Raw genomic sequence first — 24,889 nt, 5'->3', positions numbered from 1 at the left:
AGCAAGGGCAAGCCTGGGCAAGCCTGGAGAGCGATGGTAAGCCTGGAGAGCAGGGGCCCTAAGGAGAGGCGGCAGCAAGAGGGCCAAGCAGGCAGCGGCAGCAGAATCCGGGCACACGGGGGCCATGCGATAGTGGAGTGACCGGGTCAAGGGTCATAAGGGATGTCTTCCGTCTTCCGTCTTCCAGTCAGAATGGAATGTCGAAGGTCCACGATATGCCTGTCAAAGATTCATCCAGGATAATCTAAAGTCCTGGGAATGAATGAATGAATGAAATAGGTCTTATAAGGCGCTACTTAGCCCAAGGGCATCAAGGCCCCAAACATAGAAAGTGGACAGACAAACGGACACAGAGTCTTTTAGCACCAAGTCCAAGATCTACGAGTAGGCCTCCCGGAAAAGCCAGCTTTACAGTTGTTTACGGAAGGGCCCCGGCAAAGATTGGGAGGCCAGTTCTGGGGGGAGGGAATTCCAGAGTCTGGGCGCCAAAGTGGAAAAGGCTCTACCTCCCCATCTAGCCTTAACAAATCTTGGAACAGCAAGAAGATTTTTAGAGGAGGAGCGCAGCACCCTACAGGAGCGTAAGGCTGAAGAAGGGAATTGACACCATCAGAACCATAGCCATAAAAGGCCCCATGGGCGAGACTAAGAAGTTTGAAAGATATCCTAGCCTGAACAGGAAGCCAGTGAAGGCCCTTCCGGGCCTGGGATATAGAGGCAAGCCGGGGGAGGTCCAAGACCATCCTGGCCCCGGCGTTCTGTACCATTTGAAGTCGATGAACCGCCGATTTGTTCATACCTCCATATAAAGCATTACAATAGTCTAGTCTCAATGAGACCAGAGCCACTGTAGCTTGCTTCCTGGCACCCGGAGATAGGTAGGAGGCAATCTTTCTGAGCACCCTGATGATACCACAACAGGTGGACACTGTCCTACTGACTTGAAGGTTGAAGGAGAGGGTGGTATCAATCAGGACCCCCAGGTTTCTAGCAGAGCGCGAGGGGACAGGACAGTCCCCGACGGAGGGCGGCCACCATTCACTGGACCAGATGTCCTGACTCCCCCCAAAAGATCAGAACCTCCGTTTTATCTCCGTTAAGTTTCAGGAAATTTCAGATCATCCACTGGGAGACCGCTTCCATACAAGATCTAAATTTGGAGGCGGACTCGGCCACTGACTGGGTGAGAGAGACAAGGATTTGGGTGTCGTCAGCGTATGTCAACACCTCAAAGCCAAACGATCTCACAACGAAGCAAGGGAAGTCACATGAATGTTAAATAAAAGGGGATAATCGAAAGTCCTGGGAACACAGCTCCTATACTTATACTAAGAAAGGGGGCTGGATTACCTGGCTAGGTCCTTCCTATGGGTGGACCTGAGAAGGGGGTGGTTACACTCCTTTCCCTTTGTCCAGTTCCATGCCAGAGCTGCGGCTGGAGTGCCCCAGCAACTGGTTTGAACCAGTCTATGCATGGAGCACCTTGTGTGCCCCAGGCAGTGTCTAGATGCATTCACTGAATGCAGCCCTCCCTGCCCCAATACACAAAACCCCTGTCTGGGGAGGTGCTGGCACCTCCCTGGACAGGAAACCTATTGTCCAGGCCTCCCCTGCCGGAGTTTCCCCAAGCGACAGGAGGTCAGACTCTTGTCTGTGGCAGCAGCATCCATTTTGTGATGCTAAGGATCTGTTTAAATTTAACCGGGTAAAGCAGTAAACTACACGTCTTTTCCCTCTAGAAGGGTGGAATGCTACCCCTGCCGCCAGAATTGGTGGGGGGGTGGTATTCCAAAGTGTTTGACACCTTACACGACATGTTTTGATAAAGCCAATCCAAAGTTAGCATTAACCGCGAGGATTATAATGCACTTAAGAGTATATGGTATGGCTATATCATAGAACAGCTATAAGGAGATGGTTCCGAAAGCTGCATAGGGGCTCAGCTCATGCCAGAGCACCCTCTCACATAAAACCAAGCACTCTGCCTCCAGGATTGTCGAGGCCTACCATAGGAGTGGCTTATAGGTGTACATGTGTCTATATGTAAAGGTAGATATAGGTATACTATATCTAAATAATGGGTGATTACACCACCTTACCCAGGCTGTGTGAACAGACCTGTGGTGTCAGTTTAGAAGGCAAACCAGAGGTGGCACAATACATGCTGCCGCCCCTGGTAGGCCTAGGGTGCACCTATGCCCTGGGTACCTATGGTACACTATACAGGGGTTCACAAGCGTGACCCAGTAACCAATCTGCTATGCATCTAAAGTGCATGGTATCAATTTAGAGAGAGAACAGCTGGGCTGTGGGTCTGATTAGCAGGCCCACAGCCACATTAAAGTCGAAAAACCAGAGAATCACAGCAAAAAGTGGTGGTGACCCCATTCAGTGGTTTTGTGTATTGGGGCAGGGAGGGCTGTATTCATTGAATGCATCTAGACACTGCCTGGGGCACACAAGGTGTTCCATGCATACCCCGGTTCAAACCAGTTGCTGGGGTACTCCAGCCCCAGCTCTGGCGCAAAACTGGACAAAGGGAAAGGGGTGTAACCACCGCCTTCTCAGGTCCACCCCTAGGAGGGACCTAGACAGGTAATCCAGCCACCTTTCTTGGTATAAATATAGGAGCTGTGTCCCCAGGACTTTAGATTATCCTGGACAAATCTTTGAAAGACATATCTAGGACCTTCGACATTCCATTCTGACTGGAAGATGGAAGACATCTCCCTTGTGGACAAGGATTGACCATCCTGTGCAAACAGGCACCATAAGTAACTTCACAGGTCTGCAGTTTCCAGGGTCCCGTTGGAACCCGAAGTCTCTACAATACAAGAACAGAACTTCCAGACTTCACTGACAACGACCCACATCCACAGCAAAGCTGAGACAAGTGGCGGACATGAGAGACGTGGGACCGTACATCTTGGACATCCTGCAATTTGCTACCGGTACTCCTTTCCTGAAGCCAAAGTAAGTGCATTGGGGTATGAGAAGCCCCAGCCCCTTGCACAATTTGAACTGAAGCTCAGGCCCCCACACTCTGCAAGTGTCCCGTGGGCCCCGCCTTTGCATTTGAGCTTGACGTGTCTTCCCAGTTCCTTGACCGTTGGCTTGTGAGCCCCCTGAAGAGCTTCCTTTGAATTTAACTTGCTTTCCTGGTTACTCCAGGGTTTCTTCACCTTTCATGAAAGGGAGAAGCACCACAGACCTCTCTGGTCTGCAATAGAGCCAATCTTGACATCCTGCGTGGGTTGCGGTTGCCAAGGCTTGTTGGGTCAAATGCGGATGCCGACGCAGCAGTCATCTAGATCCATCTCAAATTCAGATCCTGGTCATTGTCGATGCCTCCTGGACCTCCTGGCTTAAGAGACAAACTCACCTTCTTCATCTTAAAGCACCCGACATTGCCTGGTTCCTTCCTGGTACCTTCCTGATCACTGGCTAGTGACCCAGACTCTGTCCCCTCTCCTTTCAGGTTCTTCACATCTCCGATCCACCCTTGGATCCACCCGGACACTTTTCCTCTGGTCGCCTGCAGAACTTCTTTGCAGCTCTCCATAGAAAACGACGACGAAACCCGACACGAAAAGACACCTATTCCCCCGGCTTCCTTGGGTAAGGTAAGATGAGTACTGTGGTGCTCCCGTGGGGCTTGACTCTAGAAGTGTCATAGTTTAAAAGGGTTCCATCCTAGTCCATCTGGAAGTGTCCTTAAATTGTAACTTTGTAACTTTTACGATCTCCATAGAAAGTCAATTGGAACCCGCGCCTGTGTTTAGACACTGCACGCGTCTCCCATGGGCCTCCTACTCCCTAACCTTTGGTTGTTTAGTGTAGCCCCAGTGATACCACAGGCCCTAAGCCTGCTTTCTAATTCTCTCGTGGTACTTATACCACTTTCTTAGTATATGGGTTGTGAGGCCCCTAGGGCATAACGTATACTGTGCAACTTATTGTACATTAATTGTGTGACTTGTATTGTATTTTTACCTCTGACCTCAAAAAGAGTGTAGAGGGGTTGTGTTTAGATTAAATACATATATATTTGATATATACCTTGTGTGGTGTCCTTTAATTTTTTTATTCAAGGGATTATATAAGGTAAAACAACTTGATTAACTCGCCTACTGAAGTCTTAGCCTGAAGACTGCTGGTTCATGCTACTACTAGGATAGCTTTCTATAAGGTTGACTTTACAACCATCACCAATAAGGGTCGATTAGACTGGTGCAAGGTGCCCAGTAGAACTATTGGACAGCATATGCCAGGCTAACTTCTCACATTCTCCAAGTGCATAAACAGTGACTGGGTTCTCATAGTGCTAGTAGTTGACAGCAGGATACATTTAAAGGCACTTATGTGTCAGAATTAGAGATTAGATAAGCACATACTTCTGTCAGAATGATTGTAGGAGTGGACACAGACTCACAGTGTGATTCCAGAGAGGCAAGACTATTCCCCGGACTTTAGCAGTAGAGACTCAGTAGTCTGGAAGGGGTTAAACAACCGCATACATTCTACACATGTGACTATATCACTGCTTGCAGGAATGCCTGACTCATCTCCAACTGCATAAACAGTGACTGGGTTCTCATACTGCTAGTAGTTGACAGCAGGAAAAGTTTATAAGCACTTACGTGTCTGCAGACAGATTACATAAGCACATGCTTCTGTCATAATGATTGTAGAAGTGGAAACAGACTCACAGTTTGATTCTAGACAGGCAAGACTATTCCCTGGACTTTAGCAGAAGAGACTGAGTAGTCTGGAAAGGGGTTAAGGGGCAGCATATATTCTACACATTTGACTATACCTCTGCTTGTCTGAATGCCTGACTCATTCTCCAAGTGCATAAACAGTGACTGGATTCTCATAGTGCTAGTAGTTGACAGCAGGATACATTTATAAGCACGTATGTGTCAGCATTAGAGATTAAATAAGCACATGCTTCTGTCAGAATGATTGTAGGAGTGGACACAGACTCACAGTGTGATTTCAGACAGGCAAGCCTATTCCCTGGAGTTTAGCAGGAGAGACTCAGTAGCTTGGAAGGGGTTAAAGAACTGCATGCATTCTACACATTTGACCATACCACTGTTTGTTTGAATGCCTGCCTCATTCTCCAAGTGCCTAAACAGTGACTATGTTCTTATACTGCTAGTAGTTGAAAGCAGGAAAAGTTTATAGGCAATTATGTGCCTGCAGAGAGATTACATAAGCACATGCTTCTGTCAGAATGGTTGTAGAAATAGAGACATACTCACAGTCTGATTACAGATAGACAAGGCTATTCCCTGGACTTAAGCAGAAGAGAGTCAGTAGTATGGAAAGGGTTAGGTGACTGCATACATTCTACACATTTGACAGTACCCCTGCTTGTCTGAATGCCTGACTCATTCTCCAAGAGCTTAAACAGTGACTGGGTTCTCATACTGCAAGTAGTTGACCGCAAGATACGTTTATAAGCACTTATGTGTCAGCAGAGAGATTAAATAAGCACATGATTCTGTCGGAATGTTTGCAGGAGTGGGCACAGACTCATAGTGTAATTCTAGACAGGCAAGACTTTTCCCTGGACTTTAGCAGGAGATACTCAGTAGTCTGGAAAGGGTTATGGAACTGCATACATTCTACACATTTGACTATACCACTGCTTATCTGAATGCCTGACTCATTTCCCAAGTGCATAAACAGTGACTAAGTTCTCATAGTTCTAGTAGTTGACATCAGGATAAGTTAATAAGCACTTGTCCGTCAGCAGAGAGATTAAATAAGCACATGCTTCTGTCAGGATGTTTGTAGGAGTGGGCACAGACTCATAGTGTAATTCTAGACAGGCAAGACTATTCCCTGGATTTTAGCAGAAGAGACTCAGTAATCTGGAGAGGGTTAGTTGACCACATACATTGTACACATTTGAATGTACCACTGCTTTCTGAATGCCTGACTCATTCTCCAAGTGCATAAACAGTGACTGGGTTCTCATACTGCTAGTAGTTGACAGAAGGAAATATATAGGCACTTATGTGTCAGCATTAGAGATTAAATAAGCACATACTTCTGTCAGAAGGATTGTAGGAGTGGACACACACTCACAGTGTGATTCCAGACAGGCAAGACTACTCCGTGGACTTTAGCAAAAGAGACTCAGTAGTCTGGAAGGGGTTAGGGGACTGCAAACATTCTACACATTTGACTATACCACTGCTTGTGTGAATGTGTGTGAATGCCTGACTCATTCCCCAAGAGCATACACAGTGAATGGGTTCTCATACTGGTAGTATTTGACAGCAGGATAAATTCATAAGTACTTATGTGTCAGCATTAGAGATTAAATAAGCACATGCTTCTGTCAGAATGATTGTTGGAGTGGACACAGACTCACAGTGTGATTCCAGACAGGCAAGTCTATTCCCTGTACTTTAGCAGGAGAGACTCAGTAGTCTGGAAGGAGTTAAAGAACTGCATACATTCTACACATTTGACTATACCACTGGCTGTCTGAATGCCTGACTCATTCCCCAAGTGCATAAATAGTGACTGGGTTCTCATACTGCTAGTAGTTGACAGCAGGAAAAGTTTATAAGCACTTATGTGTCTGCAGAGAGATTACATAAGCACATGCTTCTGTCAGAATGGTTGTAGAAGTGGACGCAGACTCACAGTTTGATTCCAGACAGGCAAGACTTTTCCCTGGACTTTAGCAGAAGAGACTGAGTAGTGTTAAAAGGGGTTAAGGGGCTGCATATATTCTACACATTTGACTATACCTCTGCTTGTTTGAATGCCTGACTCATTCTCCAAGTGCTTAAACATTGATTGGGTTCTCATACTGCTAATAGTTGACAGCAGGATAGGTTTATAAGCACTTAAATGTTAAATGTCGTATACTTGTAAAACGCACAGCTGCCCCAGCAAAGGGCCGTCCTGGCGCTGTATACCGCTGGGGAACCCGTCCTGGCTTTCCCTGTGGGATGGTCCCTACTGGGAATCCCCAAGGTGGAGCCAGGCATCCCCGGCGTTGATGGAGATTAGGCAAGCTAATGCCCAGAGTTGCCGAGTGGGACCCCAGGTTAGAGTTGGCACTGAGGTGAGAATTGTCGAGTCCGCTGACCCAGGTCCACGACCCTGCCGTGTCGGGAAATGAACCTTGGTCCCGGGCCAACTTCTGCTCCCGGGTTTGCCGCCTCTAACCAGTGAGCCACACCACTCCACAATGTGTCAGCAGAGATATTAAATAAGCACATGCTTCTGTTGGGATGGTTGTAGGAGTGGACACAAACTCACAGTGTGATTCCAGACAGGCAAGACTATTCCCTCGACTTTGGCAGGAGAGACTCGGTAGTCTGGAAAGGGTTAGGGTCAGAATACATTATACACATTTGACTATACTACTGCTTGTGTGAATGCCTGACTCATTCTCCATGTGCATAAACAGTGACTGGGTTCTCATACTGCTAGTAGGTGACAGCAGGATAAGTTTATAAGCACCTATGCGTCAGCAAAGTGATTAAATAAGCACATGCTTCTGTCAGGCTGATTGTAGCAGTGGGCACAGACTCACAGTGTATTTCCAGTCAGGCAAGACTATTCCCTGGAAAATTGTGTCACATATTTAAACTATACCTCTGTAGACACTTATAAAAACTACGCTCATCACTAATACCTTAACTCAACATATACATTTTCAATTTCAAATCAACACCTTAAATTATGCATATAATATCAATGTACATATGCACACATTAAAACAATCAGTCATAATCAGCAATTCCTATTGCAAAAGACAGGTAATATTAGACAAACTGTGTATTAAACTAAATATTACCGCATTACAAAAAACTGTAATAAATGTGAGAAGGTAGCCTGGCATATGATGTCCACTAGTTCTAGTGGGCACCTTGCACCAGTCTAATCGACCCTTATTGATGGTGGTTGTAAAGTCAACGTTATAGAAAGCTATCCTAGTGGTAGCTAAATATGGGCGAAATTTGCGAATTCACGGTCCGCGAATTCGTGCGATATTGCAAAAAAGTCCGCGAGTTAGCGAATTTTCCCGCGAACGAGCGGATATTTGTGCCATTTGCACAAATATGTGATCACGTGTGCCTGTAACTTTGCCAGCGCGCCAAAAGGCGCCGAGGTCCCTCGAGTGAGCTGGCCATTATAGTGGGAGCGGGCGGGAAGACGTTTCATACCGCTAGTGTGTGGTGGATGGGGCCAAACGGGCGGGGCTTCTATGCGAGTTCACATGCATCTTGTTTATAAATGGTCAGAGACCGGGCAGGGCAGCAGATGAGGAGAAAGCAGCCTCCTGGTCACAGGAACTACACGGGGATGGTGCTTGGGAAACCCATGGATGCAAAAATACATTTGGCACAGGACCCCAGAATCCTTCAGATGTCCAAGATAGCTCTGCTGCGCGTGTTGGTACAATGCCATTCTAATCCTGCTCAGTGGGTTCAGGCGCATGCAGCTGCTGCTGCTGGCCAATGTCCCATCTCATACTAAACTGCCCCGTACAGGCATATGCTGGCGCTGAGCAGAAGGGTGCAGTGGCATGCGGGTGCTCCACGCCTGGTACATGCGCATACCGGTGCCAGGGTGGACACGTGTTTATTGGTGCTGTGTATCAAGTTATGACTTTACATTTTGACTGCACCAGATGGTGGTACCACCTACACGGATCAGGATCAATCAGGCACCAGACTTCATGGTGCAAGAGCATAATGGTGCTGTGCGGTACGGGTATATACGTACTGGGGGCAGGGGGACACTTAGCACAATGTGTGCTCACACCCAGAGGGCTCCCAGGCAATTGAGCACGAATGATTTTCACACTGAGAGGGCTCCGGGGCAGTTCAGCAGCATGGGGGCTCACACCCACTGGGCCCTGGGGCAGTTCAGTAGCGCGTGGGCTCACAACCCCTGGGCAGCTCAGCAGCGCAGGGGCTCACACCCACAGGGCTCCTGGGCAGTTTAGCAGTGCCACCCTCTGGTTCATCACTGCCACCCTCTGGTTCATCACTGCCACCCTCTGGTTCACCACTGTCACCCTCTGGTTCATCACTGCCACCCTCTGGTTCACCACTGCCAACCTCTGGTTCATCACTGCCATCTCTGGTTCACCACTGCCACCGTCTGGTTCATCACTGTCACCCTGTGGTTAATCACTGCCACCCTCTGGTTCACCACTGCCACCCTCTGGTTCATCACTGCCACCCTCTGGTTCATCACTGCCACCCTCTGGTTCATTACTGCCACCCTCTGGTTCACCACTGCCACCCTCTGGATCATCACAGCCACCTGCTGGTTCATCACTGCCACCCGATGGTTTTCCACTGCCACCCTCTGGATCATCCCTGCCAGCCTCTGGTTCATCACTGCCACCCTCTGGTTCATCACAGCACCCTCTGGTTCACCAGTGCCACCCTCTGGCTCATCACTGCCACCCTCTGGTTCGTCACTGACACCCTCTGGTTCACGACTGCCACCCTCTGGTTGATCACTGCCATCCTCTGGTTCATCACAGAACCTTCTGGTTCACCACTGCCACCCTCTGGTTCATCACTGCCACCCTCTGGTTCATCACAGCTCCCTCTGGTTCACCACTGCGACCCTCTGGTTCATCACTGCCACCCTCTGTTTCATCACAGCACCCTCTGGTTCACCACTTCCACCCTCTGGTTCACCACTGCCACCCTCTGTTCATCACTGTCACCATCTAGTTCATCACTGCCACCCTCTGGTTCACCACTGCCACCCTCTGGATCATCACTGCCACCCTCTGGTTCATCACTGCCATCCTCTTGTTCACCACTGCCACCCTCTGGTTCATCTCTGCCACCCTCTGGTTCACAACTGCCACCCTCTGGTTCACCACTGCCACCCTCTGGTTCACCACTGCCACCCTCTGGTTTACCCCTGCCACCATCTGGTTCATCACAGCACCCTCTGGTTCACCACTGTCACCCTCTGGTTCACCACTGTCACCCTCTTGTTCATCACTGCCACCCTCTGGTTCACTACTGCCACCCTCTGATTAACCCCTGCCACCCTCTGGTTCATCACTGCCACCCTCTGGTTCATCACTGCCACCCTCTGCTACACCACTGCCACCCTCTGGTTCACCACTGCCACCCTCTGGTTCATCCCTGCCACCATCTGGTTCAACACTGCCACCCTCTGGTTCATCACTGCCACCCTCTGGTTCACCACTGCCACCCTCTGGTTCATCACTGCCACCCTCTGGTTCACCACTGCCACCTTCTAGTTCATCACTGTCACCCTCTGGTTCACCACTGCCACCCTCTGGTTCATCACTGCCACCCTCCGGTTCACCACTGACACCCTCTGGTTCATCACAGCACCCTCTGGTTCACCACTGCCACCCTCTGGTTCACCCCTGCCACCTCCTGGTTCATCACAGCACCCTCTGGTTCACATCTGCACCCTCTGGTTCACAACTGCACCTTCTGGTTCATCACAGCCCCCTCTGGTTCACCACTGTAGATTATGGGGAGAAAGCACACCTGCCCAGCCTCAACCGGGGGCTGGTTAATATGTTACTGAATTTGAGCTTCAAGTCCGGCACCACCTTCCTTATCTGTAAGTGCTTCCTGTTGTGGTTTAATTTTTGTGACAGCCTGGAGCATTGTGCCATACTTGTAACTATTCTCTGACCCTGCTTCGAGGGTCAGAGCAGGGTCAGAGAATAGTTGCAAGTAGGCAACAACTCTGGAGGCGTCGCTCAGGAAGCACGTACAGGGTTAAAGCAGGTCCCAAGTTGAAGTTAATTTCTTTGTAACCATTTTTCAACTTGGGCACCTGCTATAACCCTGTAAGTGCTTCATGTACTTCAGTTTTTGAAAATCCGTCCCGAACGCGATTTAGCGGATTTTTCTGCAATTTCGCGAAATTCGCGGACCGCGAAATTGCAGAAAATCCGCAAATTCCGCGAACGGAACGGATTTTAGGCCCAGGATTAGTGGTAGCATGAACCAGCAGTCTTCAGGCTAAGACTTCAGTAGGCGAGTTAAGCAAGTCGTTTTTCCATATATATATAATCCCTTGAAAACCAAATGAAAGGACACCACACAAGCTGTATATATCAAATATATATGTATTTAATCTAAACACAACCCCTCTGCACTCTTTATGAGGTCAGAGGTAAAAATACAATACAAGTCACACAGTTAATATACGATAAGTTGCACAGTATACGTTATGCCCTAGAAGCCTCAAAAACCATATACTAAAAAAGTGGCATAAGTACCATGAGATAATTAGAAAGCAGCCCTAGGGCCTGTGGAATTGCTGGGGCTACACTAAATAACTAAAGGTTAGGAAGTAGGAGGCCCACGGAAGACGCGTGCAGTGTCTAAACACAGTCGAGGGTTCACACTGACTTTCTGCGGAGATCGTGAAGGTTACAAAGTTACAATTTAAATACACTTCGGGATGAACTAGGTTGGAACCCTTTTAAACTAGGACACTTTGAGAGTCAAGACCCATGGGAGCACCGGAGTACTCGTGTTACCTCACCCAGGGAAGCCTGGTGCATAGGTGTCTTTTCGTGTCGGATTTTGACGTCGTTTTCTATGGAGAGCTGCAAAGAAGTGCTGCAGGCGACCAGAGGAAAAGTGTCCGGGTGGATCCAAGGGTGGATCGGAGATGTGAAGAACCTGAAAGCAGAGGGAACAGAGTCTGGGTCACTAGCCAGTGACCAGGAAGGAACCAGGCGATGTTGGGTGCTTTGCAGGAGAAAATTGTGAGTTTGCCTCTTCAGCCACGAGGTCCAGGACGCATCAACGATAACCAGGAGCTGGATTCCAGCTGTCCCATAATGGATATAGATGACTGCGGCATCGGTATCTAGATTTGAGCTAACAAGCCTTGGCAACCGCAACCCATGCAGGAAGTCAAGATTGGCTCTGTTGCAGACCAGCAAGATCTGTGGCACTTCTCCTTTTCAAGGGAGCTGGAGCAAGCCTGGAGCACCAGGATAGCAAGTAAAACTCAAAGGAAGGTCTTCAGGGGGTTCACAAGCCAATGGGCAAGGAACCGGGAAGATGCGTCAAGCTCAAATGCAAAGGCAAGGCCCACGGGACACTCACAGAGTGTGGGGGCCTGAGCTTCAGTGCAAATGGTGCTCTGGACTGGAGCTTCTTGTACTCCAATGCACAACTTACTGAGTCTTCAGGAAAGGAGTGCAGATAGCAAAATGTAGGAGGTCTAAGATGTCTGGTCCCACGTCTCTCGTGTCTGCCACATGTCTCAGCTTTGCTGTGGCTGTGGGTCGAGGTCAGCGAAGTCTGGAAGTCTAGCTCTTATGTTGCAGAGTCTTTGGCTTCCGACAGGGGCCTTGAAACTGCAAACCAGCAAAGTTGCTGTTGGTGCCTGTTTGCACAGGGTGGTCACTCCTTGACCACAAGGGAGATGTCTCCCATCTTCCAGTCAGAATGGAATGTCGAAGGTCCAAGATATGTCTTTCAAAGATTCGTCCAGGATAATCTAACGTCCTGGGAACACAGCTCCTATACTTATACTAAGAAAGGGCGCTGGATTACCTGACTAGGTCCCTCTTATGGGTGGACCTGAGAATGGGGTGGCTATACCCCTTTGCCTTTGTCCAGTTTCACATGAGAGCTGGGGCTGGAGTGCCCCAGCAACTGGTTTGAACCGGACTATGCAAGGAGCACCTTGTGTGCCCCAGGCAGTGTCTAGATGCATTCACTGAATGCAGCCCTCCCTGCCCCAATACACAAAACCCCTGTCTGGGGAGGTGCCAGCACCTCCCTGGACAGAAAACCTATTGTCCAGGCCTCCCCTGATGGAGTTTCCCCCAACATCAGGAAGTCAGACTCGTGTCTGTGGCAGCAGCATCCATTTTGTGATGCTGAGGCTCTGTTTAACTTTAACTGGGTAAAGCAGTAACTTACATGTCTTCTCCCTCCAGAAGGGTGGAATGCTACCCCCACCGCCAGAATTGGTGTGGGGCTAGTATTCCAAAGTGTTTGACATCTTACACGATATGTTTTGATAAAGCCATATGGTATGGCTCTATCATAGATCAGCTATAAGAAGATGGTTCTTAAAGCTGCAGAGGGGCTCAGCTCATGCCAGAGCACCCTCTCACATAAAACCAAGCACTCTGCCTCCAGGATTGTCGAGGCCTACCATAGGAGTGGCTTATAAGTGTATATGTGTCTATCTGTAAAGGTAGATATAGGTATACTATACCTAAGTAAGGGGTGATTACACCACCTTACCCAGGCTGTGTGAACAGACCTGTGGTGTCAGTTTGGAAGGCAAACCAGGGGTGGCACAATACATGCTGCTGACCCTGGTAGGCCTAGGGTGAACCTATGCCCTGGGTACCTATGGTACATTATACAGGGGCTCACAAGGGTGACCCAGTAACCAATCTGGTATGCACCTAAAGTGCATGGTATCAATTTAGAGAGGGAACAGCTGGGCTGTGGGTCTGATTAGCTGGCCCACAGCCACACTAAAATCGAAAAACCAGAGAATCACAGCATAAAGTGTGGGTGACCATAGGAAGCAGACCCTACTCTCCTACACCCCCCCTCCACCCGAACGCAGGGACATTAAACTAACCTCGACCAGTTGAGTCTACATGTTCTAAGTGGAAATTTCTGGAGAGTCCATCTGCATTGGCATGGTCAGTCCCAGGTCTATGTTCCACTGTAAAGTCCATCCCCTGAGGGGAAATGGACCACCTGAGGAGTTTGGGATTTTCACCTTTCATCTGGTTTAACCACAAGAGTGGCCTATGGTCTGTCTGAATCTTGAAGTGGGTGCCAAACAAGTATGCCCTCAGCTTCTTCAGGGCCCAAACCAAACCAAAGGCCTCCCTCTCAATAGCTCACCATTGTTTCTCTCTAGGGGTCAACCTTCTGCTAATAAAAGCTACTGGCTGGTCTTGACAATCTTTATTCAGTTGTGAAAGCACAGCACCTACCCCCAACTCAGAAGCATTTGTCTGGACAATGAATTCTTTGGAGTAGTCTGGACTTTGCACAATAGGAGCAGTGCACATGGCCTGCTTCAGGTCATCAAATGCCTTTTGACAGCTGACTGTACACTGAACTTTGGCATTTTCTTGGAAGTTAAGTCATTCAGCGGTGTCACTATGGAACCATACCACTTGACAAATTTCCTGTAATACCCAGTCAAGTCCAAGTTCTCCTTCTAATCTGGCAGCCTGATTTCTCGAGGCACTCTACCTGCTTGTCCAGCGGCCGGGCTTGGCTCCGCCACATCGTCCCTGAAATCCACCGGCCGGGCTTGGCTCCGCCGGTCGAACTCCATTTCCCAGCAGCCTCCAGGGGGAATCGACGACGCCAGCAAACAGCGCGCCAGGCGGCGCATAAAGCACCGGCAGAGGCCGAGTTCCCTGTTCTCCTTCTAATCTGGCAGCCTGATTTCTCGAGGCACTCTACCTGCTTGTCCAGCGGCCGGGCTTGGCTCCGCCACATCGTCCCTGAAATCGACCGGCCGGGCTTGGCTCCGTCGGTCGAACTCCATTTCCCAGCAGCCTCCAGGGGGAATCGACGAAGCCAGCAAACAGCGCTCCAGGCGGCGCATAAAGCACCGGCAGGTCCCTCGTCCCGCGAGGACGCGCACGGGATGTGCCGGACGAAGCCCGGACTAAGGGCGGACAGTCTAAGACAGTCCGAGACTGGACTGGGCCAGTTACTCTGTCCGTATTTTTTAGGTGAGACATTCCCATTGCTTGAGGCCCAACTTGGTTACTATCGTTTATAGACTTTGTTGAACTGTGGCTACGCCGCTCTGAGGGTTTGTGACACACATTGCCAACGTATCCACAAAGGGTATTTGGAAAGGGTATTGTACACTGGTGAGCTATGTCTTGTAAAAAGCTATCTCCGGCTAAAAATACTATGGACAACTACCTAGTCCATGTAGTTGCTAAAATCAACAGCGAAAGGAGATCCTCACTTGGGTTGGGTGTATCTCCTTAATCATCTACATCCACTTCACCGGCACCAGACCTGGCCCAATTCCCTGAGTTAGACAATAGTAGTAGTACTGCTGTAATATCTGACCATGCTGACAATGTGACTTCGGCTCAGATAAACTGTGTTGCGGAAGTCAGTGAAAACGAGGAGGAGGTTGAACTACATCTAACTGAGGAAAAAGCCCCTACCCCAGTGCCTGTGCCGCGTTCTACTAGAGGTGTTAGAAAGGGACTGCCCAAACGTGGAGGGCTTCGATCAAGCCGGAAAAAGCCTGTTTCCCCCCCCTAGTAACATTGTGGTGGAGGAAGATGGATTAATTGATGAAGATTCCATGTCTTTAACTAATGAGCAATTTAAGAAATTGTTGGGCATGATAGACACTAAGGTTAAGGGCATTTTAAAGCCGTTGGTAGGCATGATAGAGAAGCTCACTAGTGAGGTTAACCGACTAGGGGATCTATTGAATAAAGCATTAGCTGAAGTAGAAAAGCTGCTTGATGAAGTCACTAATAGTGTTATAATAAATGGGTCCACCCACTAGTACTGGGACCTGGGTAATCAATGATATATGAGGAGGGGTCCCAGATGGAACAAATTAAAACACAAAAATCAACAGTATAACAAAATTCACTTCATCAATATGAATTTCAAAGAATGTTATTTAATATACATCCTTCTTTGAAAACTAATTACCAAGTTTTTTACAATAATATAATTGAAAGCATTTCATGATAAGCCCAGAAAAAAGCGTGAAGGGGGGAGTGAAGGAAGGAAATTTGTGCAACATAGGTTCAAATTAGTCATAGAGAAATAACATAGTACGCGGTCTCATCAGTATTTGCACATGTAGTACCACATTTTACATTTACAAATTGTCATATATCAACTCATAAAATAAAACAATCCTATCCTGTTAATGGCTGGCACAGTCACAAATGAACAGTTTGCCAACAGGTAAGAGCAGATAACAGTATGTCGACGTTTCGACCCCAGTTGAGCAGGCGACGCTAATGCCCTACAGCGGGGTCTTCCTCAGGACGGGTGATAGTGGGGTGTGGGGGTAGTATACAAGGGCACCTATAAGGGAGAGACTTAATTAGAATTAATATATTCTTAAAGGAAGAGATGGAGGCTTATTAAAGCCAAACCAAATTACCTACACGAAGCACGATGATTCTAATGGCTCCGTCTGATACCGTTGTTGGGCCAAGGGCTCCTAATGTCAGGAGAGCGTGATCCTAAAAGTAAATTAGGCATTTGTAAGACAGTGGACTGTATTTGACTATAATCCACCCAAAACCTCAATTAATATAAGCACAAGTGTCTGAATTAATAGAACATCAAACACTACCCAGCCGGGTTAAAAACACATAAATTGACAAATCACACACCGGAGAACCAACCAAACCTGCCAACCTCAGGGCTGGCCTTAATCATTCCTGACATTCCTTATTCAAAACCAACCAGTGTAACACTAATCAAAGGCTCACCTATTCACGCTGCGGCGCTCCTAGGTGTTATTTTATATGGAAAACAGCTTCTACTGTTGACAAATGTATCATCTGCAATTAACAACAAAGCGAGAAAATACTGTTTTATCAAAAAACATATCTCTCATATCACCATGGCATCTAAAACCACTATTTCGTTATTTTACTCACCATTAAAGAGTGAAACAAGCGTTTACGCTCGCAATGGCTTTTCACTTCAAAATTAATGTTTGGAAATGCTGCCTCTTCAAAGGCGCTCGAAATTTCCTCTCTGATTTTTCCTGCGTCCCTGTGGGACAAAATAGACAGGAGGAGTGTTTTAAAATAAACACTAGCAACCTCCGCATGGACAGGGGGATGATTAATGATTCATCTGAGGCTTACCCGAAGAATGGAGAAATGCAAGCGGGAAAGAAACCTTGCTACTCATCAGCACATCACTCCGTTTACTCGAGTGACTCACCGCGAGGCCAGGAGCGGTAAAGGGAAACCGGGCAGCAGCTAGATGTCAGTGCTTTTAATGCAGCCAATAGGCGCACACTTGCAATGGTGAACAGACTCGACCCCGGTTGAAATTAAGCGGGGAAAATGCATGGTTTGTCGTTTCTACCGCGTTGGTGATTCTTTATTAGCACAACAATATATAGTATAACTGCGATTGTGCACAGACATCTATTACTTCTATTACAAAGTCTGCTTCCTAACACATCTGGATTAAGATGCTCATCTATCGTTTTACCGCGTTAGTGATTCCGAGCCATATTTTAGCACAAAAACAGATTGTCCTAAAAGGCGCACAGACATCAACTATTTATATTTGGTAAGTCTGCTCCTGAACGCGTCTGGATTATTGTGACGAGATGCTTATCAGGACAAAACACCCAAGGGGATTCAGTATGTTAAAGACAATGTTCTACCCACCAATCCTATTACATTTCAAAAATGTGGAAGCTTACAGAAGTTGCAGACATGTAATAATTAGACACATGTAAACAATAATAAAAAGCATCTTATCTCAGTTGAATTACAGAAAACCCGGCATATCACAGTTGATATTACAATCTTAGCACTGACAATTATATGTCACATCAGACAATCATGGCATTACATTACATTGAATCTGACACTATAAGCATGCCAGTTGGGCATAATTATTCTCTTGTTCATTGAGCCCATGCACTATAGTGTCCAAACAGTGCATCCATTTGCTTTCTCTTACAGTGAGGATGGATGATATACTCCCTCCGCGGGGTCCCAGGGTCACCTTTTCAAGGACCACCCACTCTAACTCATCTACCTTATGGCCAAACCTTCTGTAGTGGTCTACGAGTGGTGCCCCCACTACCTCACATCTGATCCTGCTTTGATGTTGCAAAATGCGGACCTTAATTTTCTGTTGTGTTTGGCCTACGTAGGCCAGGCCACATGGGCATTTAATACAGTAAATCACACAGGTTGTATTGCAATTTGTAAATGATTTTAAATCTACACATTGCTGTTTGTATTTGAACTGTTTTGTTTGTGCACACATTGGACAAGCTTTACACTGGCCACATCTGTAATGGCCGAGCACTGATGGCAAATTCCACAAAGTTTGCAGGGTGGGTGGCTCAGGTGTCGCTAGGTAGGAGCTAACCACTTGATCCTTGATATTCCTAGATTTCTTAAACGAGTGCATGGGTTGCTGTGGTTGACCAATCTCATCTGACACCAGAGGCCAATGTTTATTGACAATTTTCTTTATGTTGTTACTTTGTGTGTTATATGTAGTAACACAAATCATCCGCTCATTAATGTTGTCGTTTCTGATGTGCGGAGTGAGTAATTCATCTCTGGGACTATACCATGCCCGTTTCTGTGCTCTCTTCACGAGTCTTTTCGGATATCCCCTTTCCAACAATGTCACCGTTAGGACATCAGACTGCAAGAAATAATCATCTTTTTTGGAACAATTTCGTCTTATCCTGAAAAATTGACCAACCGGCAGGTTGTCCCTCAGGCCTCTAGGATGATGGCTATTATATAGTAAGAGCGAATTGCGTTCAGCAGGTTTCCAATACAGTGTTGTGGACAGTTGACCCTCTTCATGGAAGATAGTGATATCAAGGAAGTCAACTTTTTCTCGATGTGACTGCATGGTAAATTGAATATCAGTACTTCGTTGGTTCAGCCAGAGGTGGAATGAATTCAAGGTTTCTTCTGAGCCAGTCCAAATCATTAAGACGTCATCTATGTAGCGACGCCACATCTTTAATTGTGCTCGGTAAGGATTGTCTTGATTCAGGACAAATTTCTGCTCAAAGTCTGCCATATAAATAATGGCCAGGTCCGGCGCAAAGGCTGCCCCCATAGCGACTCCCTTGGATTGTACATAAAATTTGCCCTGAAACATGAAGAAATTCTTTCTCATTGCGATGGTTAGTAGTTGGATGATAAATTCAGTTGGCACCAGCACGGTGGACGGACTGCACCCGTGCTGGTGCCAACTGAATTTATCATCAGCAGACTTTGAGCAGAAATTTGTCCTGAATCAAGACAATCCTTACCGAGCACAATTAAAGATGTGGCGTCGCTACATAGATGACGTCTTAATGATTTGGACTGGCTCAGAAGAAACCTTGAATTCATTCCACCTCTGGCTGAACCAACGAAGTACTGATATTCAATTTACCATGCAGTCACATCGAGAAAAAGTTGACTTCCTTGATAGCACTATCTTCCATGAAGAGGGTCAACTGTCCACAACACTGTATCGGAAACCTGCTGAACGCAATTCGCTCTTACTATATAATAGCCATCATCCTAGAGGCCTGAGGGACAACCTGCCGGTTGGTCAATTTTTCAGGATAAGACGAAATTGTTCCAAAAAAGATGATTATTTCTTGCAGTCTGATGTCCTAACGGTGAAATTGTTGGAAAGGGGATATCCGAAAAGACTCGTGAAGAGAGCACAGAAACGGGCATGGTATAGTCCCAGAGATGAATTACTCACTCCGCACATCAGAAACGACAACATTAATGAGCGGATGATTTGTGTTACTACATATAACACACAAAGTCACAACATAAAGAAAATTGTCAATAAACATTGGCCTCTGGTGTCAGATGAGATTGGTCAACCACAGCAACCCATGCACTCGTTTAAGAAATCTAGGAATATCAAGGATCAAGTGGTTAGCTCCTACCTAGCGACACCTGAGCCACCCACCCTGCAAACTTTGTGGAATTTGCCATCAGTGCTCGGCCATTACAGATGTGGCCAGTGTAAAGCTTGTCCAATGTGTGCACAAACAAAACAGTTCAAATACAAACAGCAATGTGTAGATTTAAAATCATTTACAAATTGCAATACAACCTGTGTGATTTACTGTATTAAATGCCCATGTGGCCTGGCCTACGTAGGCCAAACACAACAGAAAATTAAGGTCCGCATTTTGCAACATCAAAGCAGGATCAGATGTGAGGTAGTGGGGGCACCACTCGTAGACCACTACAGAAGGTTTGGCCATAAGGTAGATGAGTTAGAGTGGGTGGTCCTTGAAAAGGTGACCCTGGGACCCCGCGGAGGGAGTATATCATCCATCCTCACTGTAAGAGAAAGCAAATGGATGCACTGTTTGGACACTATAGTGCATGGGCTCAATGAACAAGAGAATAATTATGCCCAACTGGCATGCTTATAGTGTCAGATTCAATGTAATGTAATGCCATGATTGTCTGATGTGACATATAATTGTCAGTGCTAAGATTGTAATATCAACTGTGATATGCCGGGTTTTCTGTAATTCAACTGAGATAAAATGCTTTTTATTATTGTTTACATGTGTCTAATTATTACATGTCTGCAACTTCTGTAAGCTTCCACATTTTTGAAATGTAATAGGATTGGTGGGTAGAACATTGTCTTTAACATACTGAATCCCCTTGGGTGTTTTGTCCTGATAAGAATCTCGTCACAATAATCCAGACGCGTTCAGGAGCAGACTTACCAAATATAAATAGTTGATGTTTGTGCGCCTTTTAGGACAATCTGTTTTTGTGCTAAAATATGGCTCGGAATCACTAACGCGGTAAAACGATAGATGAGCATCTTAATCCAGATGTGTTAGGAAGCAGACTTTGTAATAAAAGTAATAGATGTCTGTGCACAATCGCAGTTATACTATATATTGTTGTGCTAGTAAAGAATCACCAACGCGGTAGAAACGACAAACCATGCATTTTCCCCGCTTAATTTCAACCGGGGTCGAGTCTGTTCACCATTGCAAGTGTGCGCCTATTGGCTGCATTAAAAGCACTGACATCTAGCTGCTGCCCGGTTTCCCTTTACCGCTCCTGGCCTCGCGGTGAGTCACTCGAGTAAACGGAGTGATGTGTAGATGAGTAGCGAGGTTTCTTTCCCGCTTGCATTTCTCCATTCTTCGGGTAAGCCTCAGATGAATCATTAATCATCCCCCTGTCCATGCGGAGGTTGCTAGTGTTTATTTTAAAACGCTCCTCCTGTCTATTTTGTCCCACAGGGACGCAGGAAAAATCAGAGAGGAAATTTCGAGCGCCTTTGAAGAGGCAGCATTTCCAAACATTAATTTTGAAGTGAAAAGCCATTGCGAGCGTAAACGCTTGTTTCACTCTTTAATGGTGAGTAAAATAACGAAATAGTGGTTTTAGATGCCATGGTGATATGAGAGATATGTTTTTTGATAAAACAGTATTTTCTCGCTTTGTTGTTAATTGCAGATGATACATTTGTCAACAGTAGAAGCTGTTTTCCATATAAAATAACACCTAGGAGCGCCGCAGCGTGAATAGGTGAGCCTTTGATTAGTGTTACACTGGTTGGTTTTGAATAAGGAATGTCAGGAATGATTAAGGCCAGCCCTGAGGTTGGCAGGTTTGGTTGGTTCTCCGGTGTGTGATTTGTCAATTTATGTGTTTTTAACCCGGCTGGGTAGTGTTTGATGTTCTATTAATTCAGACACTTGTGCTTATATTAATTGAGGTTTTGGGTGGATTATAGTCAAATACAGTCCACTGTCTTACAAATGCCTAATTTACTTTTAGGATCACGCTCTCCTGACATTAGGAGCCCTTGGCCCAACAACGGTATCAGACGGAGCCATTAGAATCATCGTGCTTCGTGTAGGTAATTTGGTTTGGCTTTAATAAGCCTCCATCTCTTCCTTTAAGAATATATTAATTCTAATTAAGTCTCTCCCTTATAGGTGCCCTTGTATACTACCCCCACACCCCACTATCACCCGTCCTGAGGAAGACCCCGCTGTAGGGCATTAGCGTCGCCTGCTCAACTGGGGTCGAAACGTCGACATACTGTTATCTGCTCTTACCTGTTGGCAAACTGTTCATTTGTGACTGTGCCAGCCATTAACAGGATAGGATTGTTTTATTTTATGAGTTGATATATGACAATTTGTAAATGTAAAATGTGGTACTACATGTGCAAATACTGATGAGACCGCGTACTATGTTATTTCTCTATGACTAATTTGAACCTATGTTGCACAAATTTCCTTCCTTCACTCCCCCCTTCACGCTTTTTTCTGGGCTTATCATGAAATGCTTTCAATTATATTATTGTAAAAAACTTGGTAATTAGTTTTCAAAGAAGGATGTATATTAAATAACATTCTTTGAAATTCATATTGATGAAGTGAATTTTGTTATACTGTTGATTTTTGTGTTTTAATTTGTTCCATCTGGGACCCCTCCTCATATATCGAAATCACTAATAGGGCTGAGTTAAGGATGGGCACCTCTACATCTGTGGGCGGCGGTGGAGCCTTCCCTTTGCTCAATCAACCGGCGGCTCCTCAGGTAGCCACATTGGATGGTGCGCAGGGGAAAGTTGTCCCTACAGCTGTATCTACTGCTCCGGAACCTGTGAAAGGCTTGGTCGAGCTTATAATTGAGGCTTCTCCTCTAGTCCTGGTCCTAGCTAACGTCCCCACATTGGCTCCAGGACAGGATGAAACTACTTCATCCTTGCTGTCTAAGGCCTTACACTGGCTGACAGACAATATGGTGATAACTCCCTGGGGTAAGCAACAGTTGGCAGAAGAACTAGTTATGGCTAGGAGGGTGGAGTGGATTGGAAACAGTCCAAAAAGATTCAGGGGTGACTGTGTTGTTTTGAATTTCTCAAATCCGGATGTTTTAACCAACATACTGCCCAACCTCCTTCCGCCACAACGAATATCCACCGAGATTATCCCACTCACCTTAGACTTTTTTTACTATCGGAGTGGGAGGGTTCCTAACCGGTGTACGTTAAGGACAAAATGGAATGTGGTTTCAACTAAGGGGAGGAGGGTTGCCCAATCCACTGAGTGGGGACTAAATCTGGAGAATAGGTATTCAGCTCTCTCTAATCTGAACGATTGTGATTGACTTCCTGGGGGCAAAAGTTTAGCATTATCAGCTACAACCGATCAGAGTTTATGCAGCTTGCCTGTCCAGACTGTCAATTCTTGCAGAAAAAGGATGAGGACTATACCGGGGCCGTGTTCGGCAAGAAGGATCCTCAAACAGTTACGGCCTTATCCTCTGTACACTGCAATCTTGTCGTTGGTTTTCAGGGGGCAGGTAATAGTGATGCTACAAGTAATATAGCCCAGTCAAGTCCAGTAGTGATAGCAGCTGGTGAGCCTAGAATCCCGAACGTTACTCCTGAAGTGCTAGTTGGTTGTTCTACTGGGGGGGCGAATCTAATCTCTTGGAATATGGCTGGTCTGTCCTCTAAACTAGACTGTGGTGACTGGCTTGGCTTTGTTAGTATATTCGATGTGTGCATATTTCAGGAGACTTGGGCATGTGAACCTGTTTTTGTGTTAAGATATCTAAATTTTTCTGTGCCAGCAATAAAGGGTCCAAAAGGGAGACCAATGGGGGGTCTCTCAATTTGGGTCTGACAGTCCCTTAAATTCACAACCAAAAGTATAGGGACTAGCCATAATGACATCCAGTTGATCAGGATAACTAATGATATTCTAGGGTCACTCGACATCTATAATATATATGCTAGAAGTGTTAAGGGTGGCCGATCTGAAGTTTTAATCGCCTTGGATAACTTTCTTGATACACATTCCCATGATAATAATATTGTTATAGCAGGCGACCTTAATCGGACGTTTGAGCCTTTGGTCGCGGGTGAGGCCTACTTTGGAGCAGAAGAGGACTCCCATTGGGGTATCCCTGAGCTACAAGTGAAGTCAGTCACACGGTGGACCGAGGACATAATAGCCCTGTATGCCATAAGTCTCGAAAAAGGTCTGAGAGCTCTGAACGGACGAACAGCACGGGATAAAAATGGCTCTATGACCTTTGATAACGGGAGACATAAAAGTCGAATAGACTATGAAATTTGTAGCATGATTCTGTGGCCATCTGTCTGTGACATGGAGGTTGTCGTGAGACCCGAGAGCGACCACAACCCCCTATGCGTGGAGCATAAATGGTGGCCCGCTAGGACTAACTCAACCTGCTCGAATGCTCTTGCTCCACCTTTGATCATCCCAGAAAACAACATGCGCAGGCTGAGATGGGCTAGCGTAGTGACCAATCAACAGGCCATTGATACTATCACCCATGAAACTGACCAAGCTATACTAGCGATGGAATCAATTAGCGTTTCTTCTTCTGGCTTGGGGGATGTGGTCAACATCCATGATACCCTCTTTGGCAAGATCAAAAAACACTTTCTAAAACCTGCTAAGCGAAATGGGGCAACAGCTTGTAAAGGTGCAAGATGGTATAACACCGAATGTAGGGCGGCACGACTTGCTCTGGGTCATGCCATTAAGAGGAGGGAGCCCGTGACCATCTGCCTAGCCAGAAAGGGTTATAAAGCCTGCATAGCGAAAGCCAAGAGAGCTTGGGATGAGCAACACTGGTGTAAACTGAAAAAAGCTAGCGACAGGAAGGACTCCAGAGTGTTCTGGAACATCGTCAAATGGGGTAGTGAGAGAGTAGAGGAACCCCCTAATAACAACGTGCCACAAGAGGCCTGGGTAGAATTTTTTAGCTCACAATATGCTCTTAATACTCAGATTACAGGTGAGGACAGTCTTACTATGTCCTTTTCCCAAGGTAATCTTTTTACCTACAAAGAGATTATGTCAGCCATTAATGCAGTGAATAGAGGGCGTGCTCCCGGTTTAGATGGTGTCCCTGCTGATATTTTCTTAAATGATAAAGATCGATGGTGTAAATATATTCATTTACTTATTAACTTCATCGCTAAGGGAGCTGAGGTCCCGGCATCATGGAGAGGAGCTGTGATCATCCCTGTGTTTAAAAAGGGTGACCGTGCACAGCCAGGTAATTATAGGCCAATAAGCCTCATAGACACTGTGCAAAAAATAGTTGGGCGTGTGG

Source organism: Lissotriton helveticus, chromosome 10, assembly GCF_964261635.1.
Source record: "Lissotriton helveticus chromosome 10, aLisHel1.1, whole genome shotgun sequence".
Taxonomy (NCBI): Eukaryota; Metazoa; Chordata; class Amphibia; order Caudata; family Salamandridae; genus Lissotriton; species Lissotriton helveticus.
The sequence above is the reverse complement of the archived record's forward strand: the minus strand, read 5'-3'. Positions refer to the sequence as shown.